Below are 17,194 nucleotides of genomic sequence, written 5' to 3'. Positions count from 1 at the left end.
CCTGGCTTATTTGGAGTGCCCTCAGGGGCAAAAGTAAAGGTAACTTTCTGTCTGTCCATTTGGTCACCCGTGTCTCCAATGTAAAGTCCTAAGATTGTACATTTGGAAAATTAAACTCCCTAACGGGGAGTTAGTGATATGCATTAATGCATGTATACATAGAGAGGAAGTCCAAGCCTATAAGAGCATAAACAAGGGACTGGTCCAAGGTCAGCCCGAGCTAAAGCTGCAAAGAGGACAGAGACCAGCGTTAATACAAGTTGAACACTGTGCACTAACAGAGGATTCCACATCAAACCAGCGCCAAAACTGCCTTCACCACCTCAGACCACCAAAATCACCACGTTGACCACCTCAGCGGTCGTTTGAGGTGGTGAACGCGGTGGTTTTGGCGGTCTGAGGTGTGGTGAACGTGGTTGTTTTGGCGGTCTGAGGTGGTGAAGGCAGTTTTGGGGCCGATTTGATGTAGAAACCTCTGTTAATACAAGTTGAACACCGTGCACCGTGCTGGTCCGTCCCCTTGCAGCTTTAGCTCGGGCTGACGTTGGACCAGTCTCTAGTTTATGCTCCTATAGGCTTAGGCTTCCTCTCTATGTATACATTCATTAATGTGTATCACTAACTCAGCATTAGGGACTTGAATTTTCCAAATGTACAATCCTAGGACTTTACATCGGAGACGCCGGTTCCCAAATGGACACACAGAAAAGTACCCTCACTTTTGCCCCTGAGTGCACTAAAAATAAGCCAGGATGCTACACCGCCAACACTACCGCGTTCAGCACCTCAAATGACCGCCAAAAACGCGTTTACCACGTCAAACGACCGCCAACACCACCACGTTCACCACCTTAAACGACCGCCAAAGAAAACGCGTTTGCCACCTCAAACGACCGTAAACACAACCGCGTTCAGCACCTCAAACGACCACCAAAACAACGGTGTTCTCCACCTCAAACGACCGCAAACACAACCGCCTTCACCACCTCAAACGACAGCCAAAACTACCACGTTCACAAACAACCCCATAACAACCACGTTCAATGCTTCAACCAATGCGTTCAAATCAATCAAACATCAACTTTTTGCAGAGAAAAAACACACTGCAATACCTGCAAATACAATACAAATGACAAAGTTGACTTACATGAAAATGAAGGATCCAAGATGATGTCAGACAGTTTCCCTGTCACTCCAAAGACGTTACGATGGGCTTCGAGATGGACCAGGGCAACAGGCTCTGTCACGATTCATGATCCAAACCCATCCTGTAATACTGCAAACCTGCAAGAGAAGGGACACAAAAACTCCGGGGAGCGATGCCCCGGGGGTTGAGTTAGTGATATGTATTAATGAATGTATAGAGGAAGTCTAAGTGTAGACCACCCTGGCTTATTTGGAGTGCCCTCAGGGGCAAAAGTAAAGGTAACTTTCTGTCTGTCCATTTGGTCACCCGTGTCTCCAATGTAAAGTCCTAAGATTGTACATTTGGAAAATTAAAGTCCCTAACGGGGAGTAAGTGATATGCATTAATGCATGTATACATAGAGAGGAAGTCCAAGCCTATAAGAGCATAAACAAGGGACTGGTCCAAGGTCAGCCCGAGCTAAAGCTGCAAAGAGGACAGAGACCAGCGTTAATACAAGTTGAACACTGTGCACTAACAGAGGATTCCACATCAAACCAGCGCCAAAACTGCCTTCACCACCTCAGACCACCAAAATCACCACGTTGACCACCTCAGCGGTCGTTTGAGGTGGTGAACGCGGTGGTTTTGGCGGTCTGAGGTGTGGTGAACGTGGTTGTTTTGGCGGTCTGAGGTGGTGAAGGCAGTTTTGGGGCCGATTTGATGTAGAAACCTCTGTTAATACAAGTTGAACACCGTGCACCGTGCTGGTCCGTCCCCTTGCAGCTTTAGCTCGGGCTGACGTTGGACCAGTCTCTAGTTTATGCTCCTATAGGCTTAGGCTTCCTCTCTATGTATACATTCATTAATGTGTATCACTAACTCAGCATTAGGGACTTGAATTTTCCAAATGTACAATCCTAGGACTTTACATCGGAGACGCCGGTTCCCAAATGGACACACAGAAAAGTACCCTCACTTTTGCCCCTGAGTGCACTAAAAATAAGCCAGGATGCTACACCGCCAACACTACCGCGTTCAGCACCTCAAATGACCGCCAAAAACGCGTTTACCACGTCAAACGACCGCCAACACCACCACGTTCACCACCTTAAACGACCGCCAAAGAAAACGCGTTTGCCACCTCAAACGACCGTAAACACAACCGCGTTCAGCACCTCAAACGACCACCAAAACAACGGTGTTCTCCACCTCAAACGACCGCAAACACAACCGCCTTCACCACCTCAAACGACAGCCAAAACTACCACGTTCACAAACAACCCCATAACAACCACGTTCAATGCTTCAACCAATGCGTTCAAATCAATCAAACATCAACTTTTTGCAGAGAAAAAACACACTGCAATACCTGCAAATACAATACAAATGACAAAGTTGACTTACATGAAAATGAAGGATCCAAGATGATGTCAGACAGTTTCCCTGTCACTCCAAAGACGTTACGATGGGCTTCGAGATGGACCAGGGCAACAGGCTCTGTCACGGTTCATGATCCAAACCCATCCTGTAATACTGCAAACCTGCAAGAGAAGGGACACAAAAACTCCGGGGAGCGATGCCCCTGGGGTTGAGTTAGTGGTATGTATTAATGAATGTATAGAGGAAGTCTAAGTGTAGACCACCCTGGCTTATTTGGAGTGCCCTCAGGGGCAAAAGTAAAGGTAACTTTCTGTCTGTCCATTTGGTCACCCGTGTCTCCAATGTAAAGTCCTAAGATTGTACATTTGGAAAATTAAAGTCCCTAACGGGGAGTAAGTGATATGCATTAATGCATGTATACATAGAGAGGAAGTCCAAGCCTATAAGAGCATAAACAAGGGACTGGTCCAAGGTCAGCCCGAGCTAAAGCTGCAAAGAGGACAGAGACCAGCGTTAATACAAGTTGAACACTGTGCACTAACAGAGGATTCCACATCAAACCAGCGCCAAAACTGCCTTCACCACCTCAGACCACCAAAATCACCACGTTGACCACCTCAGCGGTCGTTTGAGGTGGTGAACGCGGTGGTTTTGGCGGTCTGAGGTGTGGTGAACGTGGTTGTTTTGGCGGTCTGAGGTGGTGAAGGCAGTTTTGGCGCCGATTTGATGTAGAAACCTCTGTTAATACAAGTTGAACACCGTGCACCGTGCTGGTCCGTCCCCTTGCAGCTTTAGCTCGGGCTGACGTTGGACCAGTCTCTAGTTTATGCTCCTATAGGCTTAGGCTTCCTCTCTATGTATACATTCATTAATGTGTATCACTAACTCAGCATTAGGGACTTGAATTTTCCAAATGTACAATCCTAGGACTTTACATCGGAGACGCCGGTTCCCAAATGGACACACAGAAAAGTACCCTCACTTTTGCCCCTGAGTGCACTAAAAATAAGCCAGGATGCTACACCGCCAACACTACCGCGTTCAGCACCTCAAACGACCGCCAAAGAAAAAACGCGTTTACCACGTCAAACGACCGCCAACACCACCACGTTCACCACCTTAAACGACCGCCAAAGAAAACGCGTTTGCCACCTCAAACGACCGTAAACACAACCGCGTTCAGCACCTCAAACGACCACCAAAACAACGGTGTTCTCCACCTCAAACGACCGCAAACACAACCGCCTTCACCACCTCAAACGACAGCCAAAACTACCACGTTCACAAACAACCCCATAACAACCACGTTCAATGCTTCAACCAATGCGTTCAAATCAATCAAACATCAACTTTTTGCAGAGAAAAAACACACTGCAATACCTGCAAATACAATACAAATGACAAAGTTGACTTACATGAAAATGAAGGATCCAAGATGATGTCAGACAGTTTCCCTGTCACTCCAAAGACGTTACGATGGGCTTCGAGATGGACCAGGGCAACAGGCTCTGTCACGGTTCATGATCCAAACCCATCCTGTAATACTGCAAACCTGCAAGAGAAGGGACACAAAAACTCCGGGGAGCGATGCCCCTGGGGTTGAGTTAGTGGTATGTATTAATGAATGTATAGAGGAAGTCTAAGTGTAGACCACCCTGGCTTATTTGGAGTGCCCTCAGGGGCAAAAGTAAAGGTAACTTTCTGTCTGTCCATTTGGTCACCCGTGTCTCCAATGTAAAGTCCTAAGATTGTACATTTGGAAAATTAAAGTCCCTAACGGGGAGTAAGTGATATGCATTAATGCATGTATACATAGAGAGGAAGTCCAAGCCTATAAGAGCATAAACAAGGGACTGGTCCAAGGTCAGCCCGAGCTAAAGCTGCAAAGAGGACAGAGACCAGCGTTAATACAAGTTGAACACTGTGCACTAACAGAGGATTCCACATCAAACCAGCGCCAAAACTGCCTTCACCACCTCAGACCACCAAAATCACCACGTTGACCACCTCAGCGGTCGTTTGAGGTGGTGAACGCGGTGGTTTTGGCGGTCTGAGGTGTGGTGAACGTGGTTGTTTTGGCGGTCTGAGGTGGTGAAGGCAGTTTTGGCGCCGATTTGATGTAGAAACCTCTGTTAATACAAGTTGAACACCGTGCACCGTGCTGGTCCGTCCCCTTGCAGCTTTAGCTCGGGCTGACGTTGGACCAGTCTCTAGTTTATGCTCCTATAGGCTTAGGCTTCCTCTCTATGTATACATTCATTAATGTGTATCACTAACTCAGCATTAGGGACTTGAATTTTCCAAATGTACAATCCTAGGACTTTACATCGGAGACGCCGGTTCCCAAATGGACACACAGAAAAGTACCCTCACTTTTGCCCCTGAGTGCACTAAAAATAAGCCAGGATGCTACACCGCCAACACTACCGCGTTCAGCACCTCAAACGACCGCCAAAGAAAAAACGCGTTTACCACGTCAAACGACCGCCAACACCACCACGTTCACCACCTTAAACGACCGCCAAAGAAAACGCGTTTGCCACCTCAAACGACCGTAAACAATACCGCGTTCAGCACCTCAAACGACCGCCAACACCACCACGTTCAGCACCTCAAACGACCGCCAACACCACCACGTTCACCACCTAAAACGACCGCCAAAGAAAACGCGTTTGCCACCTCAAACGACCGTAAACACTACCGCGTTCAGCACCTCAAACGACCACCAAAACAACGGTGTTCTCCACCTCAAACGACCGCAAACACAACCGCCTTCACCACCTCAAACGACAGCCAAAACTACCACGTTCACAAACAACCCCATAACAACCACGTTCAATGCTTCAACCAATGCGTTCAAATCAATCAAACATCAACTTTTTGCAGAGAAAAAACACACTGCAATACCTGCAAATACAATACAAATGACAAAGTTGACTTACATGAAAATGAAGGATCCAAGATGATGTCAGACAGTTTCCCTGTCACTCCAAAGACGTTACGATGGGCTTCGAGATGGACCAGGGCAACAGGCTCTGTCACGGTTCATGATCCAAACCCATCCTGTAATACTGCAAACCTGCAAGAGAAGGGACACAAAAACTCCGGGGAGCGATGCCCCGGGGGTTGAGTTAGTGATATGTATTAATGAATGTATAGAGGAAGTCTAAGTGTAGACCACCCTGGCTTATTTGGAGTGCCCTCAGGGGCAAAAGTAAAGGTAACTTTCTGTCTGTCCATTTGGTCACCCGTGTCTCCAATGTAAAGTCCTAAGATTGTACATTTGGAAAATTAAAGTCCCTAACGGGGAGTAAGTGATATGCATTAATGCATGTATACATAGAGAGGAAGTCCAAGCCTATAAGAGCATAAACAAGGGACTGGTCCAAGGTCAGCCCGAGCTAAAGCTGCAAAGATGACAGAGACCAGCGTTAATACAAGTTGAACACTGTGCACTAACAGAGGATTCCACATCAAACCAGCGCCAAAACTGCCTTCACCACCTCAGACCACCAAAATCACCACGTTGACCACCTCAGCGGTCGTTTGAGGTGGTGAACGCGGTGGTTTTGGCGGTCTGAGGTGTGGTGAACGTGGTTGTTTTGGCGGTCTGAGGTGGTGAAGGCAGTTTTGGCGCCGATTTGATGTAGAAACCTCTGTTAATACAAGTTGAACACCGTGCACCGTGCTGGTCCGTCCCCTTGCAGCTTTAGCTCGGGCTGACGTTGGACCAGTCTCTAGTTTATGCTCCTATAGGCTTAGGCTTCCTCTCTATGTATACATTCATTAATGTGTATCACTAACTCAGCATTAGGGACTTGAATTTTCCAAATGTACAATCCTAGGACTTTACATCGGAGACGCCGGTTCCCAAATGGACACACAGAAAAGTACCCTCACTTTTGCCCCTGAGTGCACTAAAAATAAGCCAGGATGCTACACCGCCAACACTACCGCGTTCAGCACCTCAAACGACCGCCAAAGAAAAAACGCGTTTACCACGTCAAACGACCGCCAACACCACCACGTTCACCACCTTAAACGACCGCCAAAGAAAACGCGTTTGCCACCTCAAACGACCGTAAACAATACCGCGTTCAGCACCTCAAACGACCGCCAACACCACCACGTTCAGCACCTCAAACGACCGCCAACACCACCACGTTCACCACCTAAAACGACCGCCAAAGAAAACGCGTTTGCCACCTCAAACGACCGTAAACACTACCGCGTTCAGCACCTCAAACGACCACCAAAACAACGGTGTTCTCCACCTCAAACGACAGCCAAAACTACCACGTTCACAAACAACCCCATAACAACCACGTTCAATGCTTCAACCAATGCGTTCAAATCAATCAAACATCAACTTTTTGCAGAGAAAAAACACACTGCAATACCTGCAAATACAATACAAATGACAAAGTTGACTTACATGAAAATGAAGGATCCAAGATGATGTCAGACAGTTTCCCTGTCACTCCAAAGACGTTACGATGGGCTTCGAGATGGACCAGGGCAACAGGCTCTGTCACGGTTCATGATCCAAACCCATCCTGTAATACTGCAAACCTGCAAGAGAAGGGACACAAAAACTCCGGGGAGCGATGCCCCGGGGGTTGAGTTAGTGATATGTATTAATGAATGTATAGAGGAAGTCTAAGTGTAGACCACCCTGGCTTATTTGGAGTGCCCTCAGGGGCAAAAGTAAAGGTAACTTTCTGTCTGTCCATTTGGTCACCCGTGTCTCCAATGTAAAGTCCTAAGATTGTACATTTGGAAAATTAAAGTCCCTAACGGGGAGTAAGTGATATGCATTAATGCATGTATACATAGAGAGGAAGTCCAAGCCTATAAGAGTATAAACAAGGGACTGGTCCAAGGTCAGCCCGAGCTAAAGCTGCAAAGAGGACAGAGACCAGCGTTAATACAAGTTGAACACTGTGCACTAACAGAGGATTCCACATCAAACCAGCGCCAAAACTGCCTTCACCACCTCAGACCACCAAAATCACCACGTTGACCACCTCAGCGGTCGTTTGAGGTGGTGAACGTGGTTGTTTTGGCGGTCTGAGGTGGTGAAGGCAGTTTTGGCGCCGATTTGATGTAGAAACCTCTGTTAATACAAGTTGAACACCGTGCACCGTGCTGGTCCGTCCCCTTGCAGCTTTAGCTCGGGCTGACGTTGGACCGGTCTCTAGTTTATGCTCCTATAGGCTTAGGCTTCCTCTCTATGTATACATTCATTAATGTGTATCACTAACTCAGCATTAGGGACTTGAATTTTCCAAATGTACAATCCTAGGACTTTACATCGGAGACGCGGGTTCCCAAATGGACACACAGAAAAGTACCCTCACTTTTGCCCCTGAGTGCACTAAAAATAAGCCAGGATGCTACACCGCCAACACTACCGCGTTCAGCACCTCAAACGACCGCCAAAGAAAAAACGTGTTTACCACGTCAAACGACCGCCAACACCACCACGTTCACCACCTTAAACGACCGCCAAAGAAAACGCGTTTACCACCTCAAACGACCGTAAACACAACCGCGTTCAGCACCTCAAACGACCACCAAAACAACGGTGTTCTCCACCTCAAACGACCGCAAACACAACCGCCTTCACCACCTCAAACGACAGCCAAAACTACCACGTTCACAAACAACCCCATAACAACCACGTTCAATGCTTCAACCAATGCGTTCAAATCAATCAAACATCAACTTTTTGCAGAGAAAAAACTTACTGCAATACCTGCAAATACAATACAAATGACAAAGTTGACTTACATGAAAATGAAGGATCCAAGATGATGTCAGACAGTTTCCCTGTCACTCCAAAGACGTTACGATGGGCTTCGAGATGGACCAGGGCAACAGGCTCTGTCACGGTTCATGATCCAAACCCATCCTGTAATACTGCAAACCTGCAAGAGAAGGGACACAAAAACTCCGGGGAGCGATGCCCCGGGGGTTGAGTTAGTGATATGTATTAATGAATGTATAGAGGAAGTCTAAGTGTAGACCACCCTGGCTTATTTGGAGTGCCCTCAGGGGCAAAAGTAAAGGTAACTTTCTGTCTGTCCATTTGGTCACCCGTGTCTCCAATGTAAAGTCCTAAGATTGTACATTTGGAAAATTAAAGTCCCTAACGGGGAGTAAGTAATATGCATTAATGCATGTATACATAGAGAGGAAGTCCAAGCCTATAAGAGCATAAACAAGGGACTGGTCCAAGGTCAGCCCGAGCTAAAGCTGCAAAGAGGACAGAGACCAGCGTTAATACAAGTTGAACACTGTGCACTAACAGAGGATTCCACATCAAACCAGCGCCAAAACTGCCTTCACCAACTCAGACCACCAAAATCACCACGTTGACCACCTCAGCGGTCGTTTGAGGTGGTGAACGCGGTGGTTTTGGCGGTCTGAGGTGTGGTGAACGTGGTTGTTTTGGCGGTCTGAGGTGGTGAAGGCAGTTTTGGCACCGATTTGATGTAGAAACCTCTGTTAATACAAGTTGAACACCGTGCACCGTGCTGGTCCGTCCCCTTGCAGCTTTAGCTCGGGCTGACGTAGGACCAGCCTCTAGTTTATGCTCCTATAGGCTTAGGCTTCCTCTCTATGTATACATTCATTAATGTGTATCACTAACTCAGCATTAGGGACTTGAATTTTCCAAATGTACAATCCTAGGACTTTACATCGGAGACGCGGGTTCCCAAATGGACACACAGAAAAGTACCCTCACTTTTGCCCCTGAGTGCACTAAAAATAAGCCAGGATGCTACACCGCCAACACTACCGCGTTCAGCACCTCAAACGACCGCCAAAGAAAACGCGTTTGCCACCTCAAACGACCGTAAACAATACCGCGTTCAGCACCTCAAACGACCGCCAACACCACCACGTTCAGCACCTCAAACGACCGCCAACACCACCACGTTCACCACCTAAAACGACCGCCAAAGAAAACGCGTTTGCCACCTCAAACGACCGTAAACACTACCGCGTTCAGCACCTCAAACGACCACCAAAACAACGGTGTTCTCCACCTCAAACGACCGCAAACACAACCGCCTTCACCACCTCAAACGACAGCCAAAACTACCACGTTCACAAACAACCCCATAACAACCACGTTCAATGCTTCAACCAATGCGTTCAAATCAATCAAACATCAACTTTTTGCAGAGAAAAAACTTACTGCAATACCTGCAAATACAATACAAATGACAAAGTTGACTTACATGAAAATGAAGGATCCAAGATGATGTCAGACAGTTTCCCTGTCACTCCAAAGACGTTACGATGGGCTTCGAGATGGACCAGGGCAACAGGCTCTGTCACGGTTCATGATCCAAACCCATCCTGTAATACTGCAAACCTGCAAGAGAAGGGACACAAAAACTCCGGGGAGCGATGCCCCGGGGGTTGAGTTAGTGATATGTATTAATGAATGTATAGAGGAAGTCTAAGTGTAGACCACCCTGGCTTATTTGGAGTGCCCTCAGGGGCAAAAGTAAAGGTAACTTTCTGTCTGTCCATTTGGTCACCCGTGTCTCCAATGTAAAGTCCTAAGATTGTACATTTGGAAAATTAAAGTCCCTAACGGGGAGTAAGTGATATGTATTAATGCATGTATACATAGAGAGGAAGTCCAAGCCTATAAGAGCATAAACAAGGGACTGGTCCAAGGTCAGCCCGAGCTAAAGCTGCAAAGAGGACAGAGACCAGCGTTAATACAAGTTGAACACTGTGCACTAACAGAGGATTCCACATCAAACCAGCGCCAAAACTGCCTTCACCACCTCAGACCACCAAAATCACCACGTTGACCACCTCAGCGGTCGTTTGAGGTGGTGAACGCGGTGGTTTTGGCGGTCTGAGGTGTGGTGAACGTGGTTGTTTTGGCGGTCTGAGGTGGTGAAGGCAGTTTTGGCGCCGATTTGATGTAGAAACCTCTGTTAATACAAGTTGAACACCGTGCACCGTGCTGGTCCGTCCCCTTGCAGCTTTAGCTCGGGCTGACGTTGGACCAGTCTCTAGTTTATGCTCCTATAGGCTTAGGCTTCCTCTCTATGTATACATTCATTAATGTGTATCACTAACTCAGCATTAGGGACTTGAATTTTCCAAATGTACAATCCTAGGACTTTACATCGGAGACGCGGGTTCCCAAATGGACACACAGAAAAGTACCCTCACTTTTGCCCCTGAGTGCACTAAAAATAAGCCAGGATGCTACACCGCCAACACTACCGTGTTCACAAACAACCCCATAACAACCACGTTCAATGCTTCAAACAATGCGTTCAAATCAATCAAACATCAACTTTTTGCAGAGAAAAAACACACTGCAATTCCTGCAAAGACAATACAAATGACAAAGTTGACTTACATGAAAATGAAGGATCCATGATGATGTCAGACAGTTTCCCTGTCACTCCAAAGACGTTACTATGGGCTTCGAGATGGACCAGGGCAACAGGCTCTGTCACGGTTCATGATCCAAACCCATCCTGTAATACTGCAAACCTGCAAGAGAAGGGACACAAAAACTCCGGGGAGCGATGCCCCGGGGGTTGAGTTAGTGATATGTATTAATGAATCCATTTTAAGGTCGGTTTCGTACTGTCACGGGCAGGGCAGGAATTTCACGAGGGCCACGAGGGCCATGGCCCTCGTGCCCTCCCACTTTGGCCTTGTGCCCTTAAAAATGATATCTGCCATAAGGTCACAGTGGCCTTGATGCCCTCTCTGACTAAGTTTTGTGGTTTAGCAGTCTGCCTCTTTTCTGACAGGGCTTCAACACCAGCATATTTTGAAGGAGGAAAAAAAAATCAGTGGTGCGCTTGATTTGAGCCTGGAATGCACCGCTTGGACGGTCTGACAGTTGACATCAGTCTAGGACCTATCTCCGCCCACCCCCTCACGCGTCCGTAGGATGGTCTAGGACCTAGCTAGCTGATTCTCCGCTCAAGAAAAGGCTGAGGTGAGGTAAGGTTTTGTGATGATCCTGTTTGCCGTTAAGTTTTTCATTTGTCCAGCTTTAAGTGTAATTTTATCGATAACATTACTATTTCTTGCTCGTATGGTAATGCATAATTATAATATTTTGAAGTGTTTTTGTTACTACTTGGATAAGTTATCAGGGTTCGTACGGGTGCTTGAAATCCTTGAAAATGCTTGAATTTTTACGAGGTGTTTTCATGACTTGAAAAGTGATTGAATTTTGGGAATGGTGCTTGGATTTGAGATAAAGTGCTTGAAATTGTAAATGCTTTACTTTTACAATAAATTGCTGTCTGACTGAATAGTTCGCTTTTTAGATTAAAAGAAAATAAAGAAGTCGGAGCGAGCTTAGTTGCTTCGCTTCTACATAAAACAGCTCCGCTCCGGCCTTCCCGCGCTATGCGCGCGACCTGCAAGTGTTTTATTTGTGTGACCTGGGCATTCTAATGAGAGAATGACAGTATGCCAGGAGGTTGCTGTTTTAACGAGCGTTGGCTATCTGAAAAGAAATACAAGCTGTGGCTAAAACGAGGATCAACCCAACGATTCGCCTTCTGCACAGTTTGCCACAAAGAATTTCAATTTTTCGCGATGGGAGAGCCTGCGCTGACGAGCCATATGAAAGGTAAGCCGTAGTAGAGCATTTTGGATTAGGCTAACGTTACATGTTACGTTTGTTTAAGCTAGTAACGTTAGCGAACTCGATGTGGGATAATTGCTTATGCAGGTGACAATAATAAAAAGGAGCGTACCTATGTCAGTATGTGCGACAGTCGCCATCCTGTGGTTTTCAGAGGATGAAGCACATAAAAGCAATGTCTTTCTACTGGTAGTATTTTTCGTGCCTAAACTTGCTCCATCGAAATCAGTCACATTGACCCGAAGACACATTTTGAGTTATACACTGTTGGAAAGAGGATATTCCTAGCTTTCTAACGGAGGAAACATATTTTCGTTTGTATTAATGGTCTGGGGGAAGCTCGCGAGTGTGTGTTTGTGTGTTTGTGTATTTTTGCGTTTGTGTGTATTGTGTTAGTTTTCCGGGGAAAACACTCACGAGAAACACCGGCTGTTGTTATGCCTGCTTTGATGTAAAGTTACTCCGTTCTCCGCTTGTAATTATGCCATTACAAGCTTCAAAGGTTGTATTTATCATCTGAATTTGCCGAAACAAGTTTAATATTCTGAAAGCCAAGACTTTGTTTATTTGAAATCAGATGAAAACAAACTGTAACGGACCCTGCCGTGTTATCTATGATTACTATACACCAGGGGTCGGCAACCCCTGGCACGCGTGCCAGCATTGGCATAACCAGTGGCACACTCGGAATAAGTGGAATAAGTGTGCAAAATATTTAAATTAAATTTCGGATCCTGAACGCGAGACCGCCGCCAGAGCTCGTCTCCCCGTAACCTGCAGAAGGAAGCCATGCACGCAACGCAGCCCCGCTCTCTTTAACTCCAGGTGACTTTCTGCCGCTTTCCTCCGTGGTGCAGTGCTGATCGTTTCACCACGGAGGAAAGCACTTCACTAATTCCAGTACCCATAAGGAGCTGTACAAATGACGCAGTTTTTGCGTGGCTGTGTATTTAGTTGAAAGCCCAGTGGCGATCTGCTCATCTCTCATCGAAATAATATGCTACAAAGGGGCGGACTGGCCATCTGTGTGTTGAACTTTCCTGTCGGCTCCCAGAGCGTAGTCGAGGAGGGCAGAAGCAACAAGCTTCAGGTTCAATAACCCACTTTAGCTTAAATGACTGGAGAGAGGCGAGCTCTTCTTGGGAGGACGTTGCATTTATTTAGCTGTTCTTCTGTTTCACAAAATACATCACAGACCTCTGTTTTTCTGCTTTCCCGTTTCACTTCCAGAAACATACACACGTTCCCTCACTGTCGCTCTACCATTCACAAACACATGCACAAACCACACCCCTCTCTCTCTCTCTCTTAAAGGGACAGCGATCTCATATCACTCTGCATGACCCTAATATCATAACTTGTGTGTTCTGGAGAATCACAGAACGGACGATCGTCCTTATTATTATACCGTTTAAACCAATTATTTAAATGTGTTTGTTAAATTCGGCATCATGTAAGTTGCGCCGACAGGTCCACACACTGCTTCCCCGCAGCGAGGCTCCCCCGCCCTGCTGCTGATAGTCAAGCTCCTCAACCCCCCCCCCGTTGATAATTATCGATCGTAGGCACGCTGATAACATTTTTAAAATGGCACTTCATATCAAAAAGGTTGCCGACCCCTGCTATACGCCATACATTCATAATGTGGGAGGGAGGGGGGAGCATCGCTACGTAAAAGCATTAGTGCGAGGGAGAGCTGTCATCTTCCCTTTACAAGCTTCAAACATGTCTTTATCGGGAGATTTTGGCAATAAAAGTTTCATATTCTGAAAATATTCCCTGGAAACCTCCAAAACTCTTACACAGAAAGAGGATCTCTGCACACGCTTCTTTTTAATATCAGCTTTGTGTTTCAATGGTTTTGTCCTAACCTTGGAGAGCCGTATGTTTACTGCCACCCTAAAAGGACCTCAAAAATGTTAAAAATGTTAATAAAGAATTTATTGAAAAGTTAGTTGGCTGATTGTTTTATATTGGCTCAGCCAGGTCATATGGGATGCCCAGTCTACTATATATGATATGGGTCACTCATTTTACAATATTAAACTTTGTTTTCTTTTCTTTAATGTTTCATCCTTATGTAGAATGCTATTACGAAACACACATTTGGTTGTTTATAGCTTAAAGAACATCTGATTTAATGTGAGGTAGGGAAATAATCATTTGAGTATAAGTATGTGCATATAAATATGTAATTTACAACAGCTGTACGCTGCTTGAAAAGCTTGAAAATGCACCTTGAAAATGCTTGAAAAGTGCTTAAATTTCACTTTGGAAAAGGTGTAAGAACCCTGAGTTATGTTGCAGTTGTGTTCTTTTTTTATTATTATCTAGTGCTAGGCAGTTAGCGCTGTGTTGTTAGCTGTCAAAGACCTCTGCAGACTTATTTGACCACCGGCGATCGCAGACGGAAGTTCAAAGTTTGCTGCGCGTTTATATCGCCCAATTTTCAAAACGCGATCAAAATACCCATTCACATGTCTTGTGGCATGCCTGAACTGTCTACATACGACATTGTGCGTCACCATAGTAGGGAAACTTTCCTCCCATTATGGTCCAGATTCTTGTTGGAGAAGGGAAGAATGTACCCCAATCTGCTGCACCTAATACAAATAGTCCTAGTTTTTCCTGTCTCTACCTCTCAAGTTGAACGGCAGTTCTCAGTAATGAAGAGAATGCAGGGCGATTGGCGTTTAAGCCTGCACACTTCAACAATTGAAGATCTACTCCTCATCAAATCCCAGGGTTGTGCTCCTGCTGAATATCAAAGTGATGAAGCTGTGGCAAGATGGTGGGCAGCTGGCATCAACAAAAGGAGACCCAATATTCATCCCTATGGTCAAAGGAACCCCAAAAGTCCAAATCTCCCTGACTCGTCATCATCTCCATCTTCAAGTGACTCAGAATAAGGACGCACCTTGACGTAGGCCCACTACCACAGTCTCACAGTGAGCCAAACATGTCTGTGCTATAAGAATCCTTTGTAGCTTTAATAAAGAATTTGTTTAATTGCAATTTGGTGTCCATTGAATGCTTAATAAATATATATAAAAGTATTGTAAATGCATATACAATCGTAGTCACTTCATATCGTATGTTAAATCATTTTTTTAATTTATGGCCTTGGTGCCCTGGCTTTTGGCCTTTGTGCCCTTAAAAAATTGACAACTCAAAAGGCCAAGTGGCCTTGCCCCTAAAATGACGAAATTCCAGGCCTGGTCATGGGTAATGAAACAAGCAGGACCCAAATGCAGATATAAACTGAAAATTCCTTTATTTCAAGGTTATGATATATATATATATATATATATATATATATATATATATATATATATATATATATATATATATATATATATATATATATATATACACACATACAATGACAAAACAGAACACTCACCGCAGAACTAGTCATGGAACAAGACGAACCGACCAAGACAGACAGAAAACCCAGAACTTAAATACACACAAGACTCAATCACACAACAAGACACAGGTGAGGAGGGAGGAGAAAACACAGGGGCCCAGGTGAACATAATCAGACAATTAGACACACCAGGGAAACTAATGACAAGAGGAACACACAGGGAAAAGGAGCAGACAATAACCCAGAGGAAAACATGACATGGAAAACAGCAAAAACACCCAAACCTACAAAACTATAAATGTGACATAACATGAGAATCGTGACATGATATGCATTAATGAATGTATACATAGAGAGGAAGTCTAAGCCTAGAGGAGCATAAACTAGGAGCTGGTCCAAGGTCAGCCCGAGCTAAATCTGTAGAGACCAGCGTTAATACAAGTTGAACAATGGCACTGTTTTATGCTCACCTGCTCACCGGCTCACCTGCTCACCGGCCCGCTGCTCGGTCTAAAGGAAGTGGGGCCTCAGTGTTCGCATTTAAATAGGGAGCATGTAATCAACGCTCACAAGTAACAGCTGATAAACAGATCACGTGACAAATGGGCAACAGCTGTAAACATGCCTTTATTTATAATGTGATATCTAAAAATGAGTCAGCAGATTTAAAACATAGATATTTAAACTACATTTAGGCTGGACAGTGTTCCGGTTGTTCGGGGATAAAAATGAATGTTGTCCAAATTAAATTAAATGCATTGATTGATTGATTGATTGATTGATTGACCAACAGACTGAAGGGCTGCAGTAAACCAGCAGTAAAACATGATCAAATACGAGTCATTAAAACATTTATATCAAAAGTGAGCCTATTAAGGTTTGAAGGAATTAAACCGCTTTCATTTTGTTGTTTTTATTATTATCTTTATTAATATTGAGCATTAGGGACCATGATAAACTCAGAGTCTTATATCAGCTTTAATGGTTTAATTGAAAATATATTTTAATGTATATTTAAAAAAACAGCAAAGTGCTACACACACACTCCAATATATACAGTATATGTACAGTATTTATACATTTGTATAACTCCTCCGTCTCTTTCCGTGGTGCTGAAACTGTTAGAGACCATCAGACTGTGTGTGTGTGTGTGTGTGTGTGTGTGTGTGTGTGTGTGTGTGTGTGTGTGTGTGTGTGTGTGTGTGTGTGTGTGTGTGTGTGTGTGTGTGTGTGTGTGTGTTGCGGCAGCAATACTCTGATACACATATAAGTCCTGCATTTAAAATGAAGTCTCTCATAAGCATTGCCCCTAACCCATCACCCAAACCACCAACCTTAACCCAGGTGTTGTTCAGAATGTGCTATTTTACGCATCCATAGCGGAATCTGAACGACTTTGGCGCCCTCTTGTGGGAAACAGAGAGTATTTATTCCACTTCTGCAAACAATTACAGGTCCATTTAACTGAAAAGTGAAAAATGCACCAATTTGCCTCAAACTCGGTGGGCACCTGCAAGGGGGCGGGTGCAACGCACACACGAAGTGGGCTACAGATGCCCACCCGCTGGAACGACTTATGGCCGTTTGAAGTTTTAAAACTCCAATTAGAGTAACGAGGAAGACCGCCGCCGGGCCCAGATGTCACAAACATTATAGCCTT

The sequence above is a fragment of the Notothenia rossii genome (genome assembly GCF_949606895.1).
Source record: "Notothenia rossii genome assembly, chromosome: 10".
NCBI lineage: Eukaryota > Metazoa > Chordata > Actinopteri > Perciformes > Nototheniidae > Notothenia > Notothenia rossii.
Note: the sequence above shows the minus strand (reverse complement) of the source record.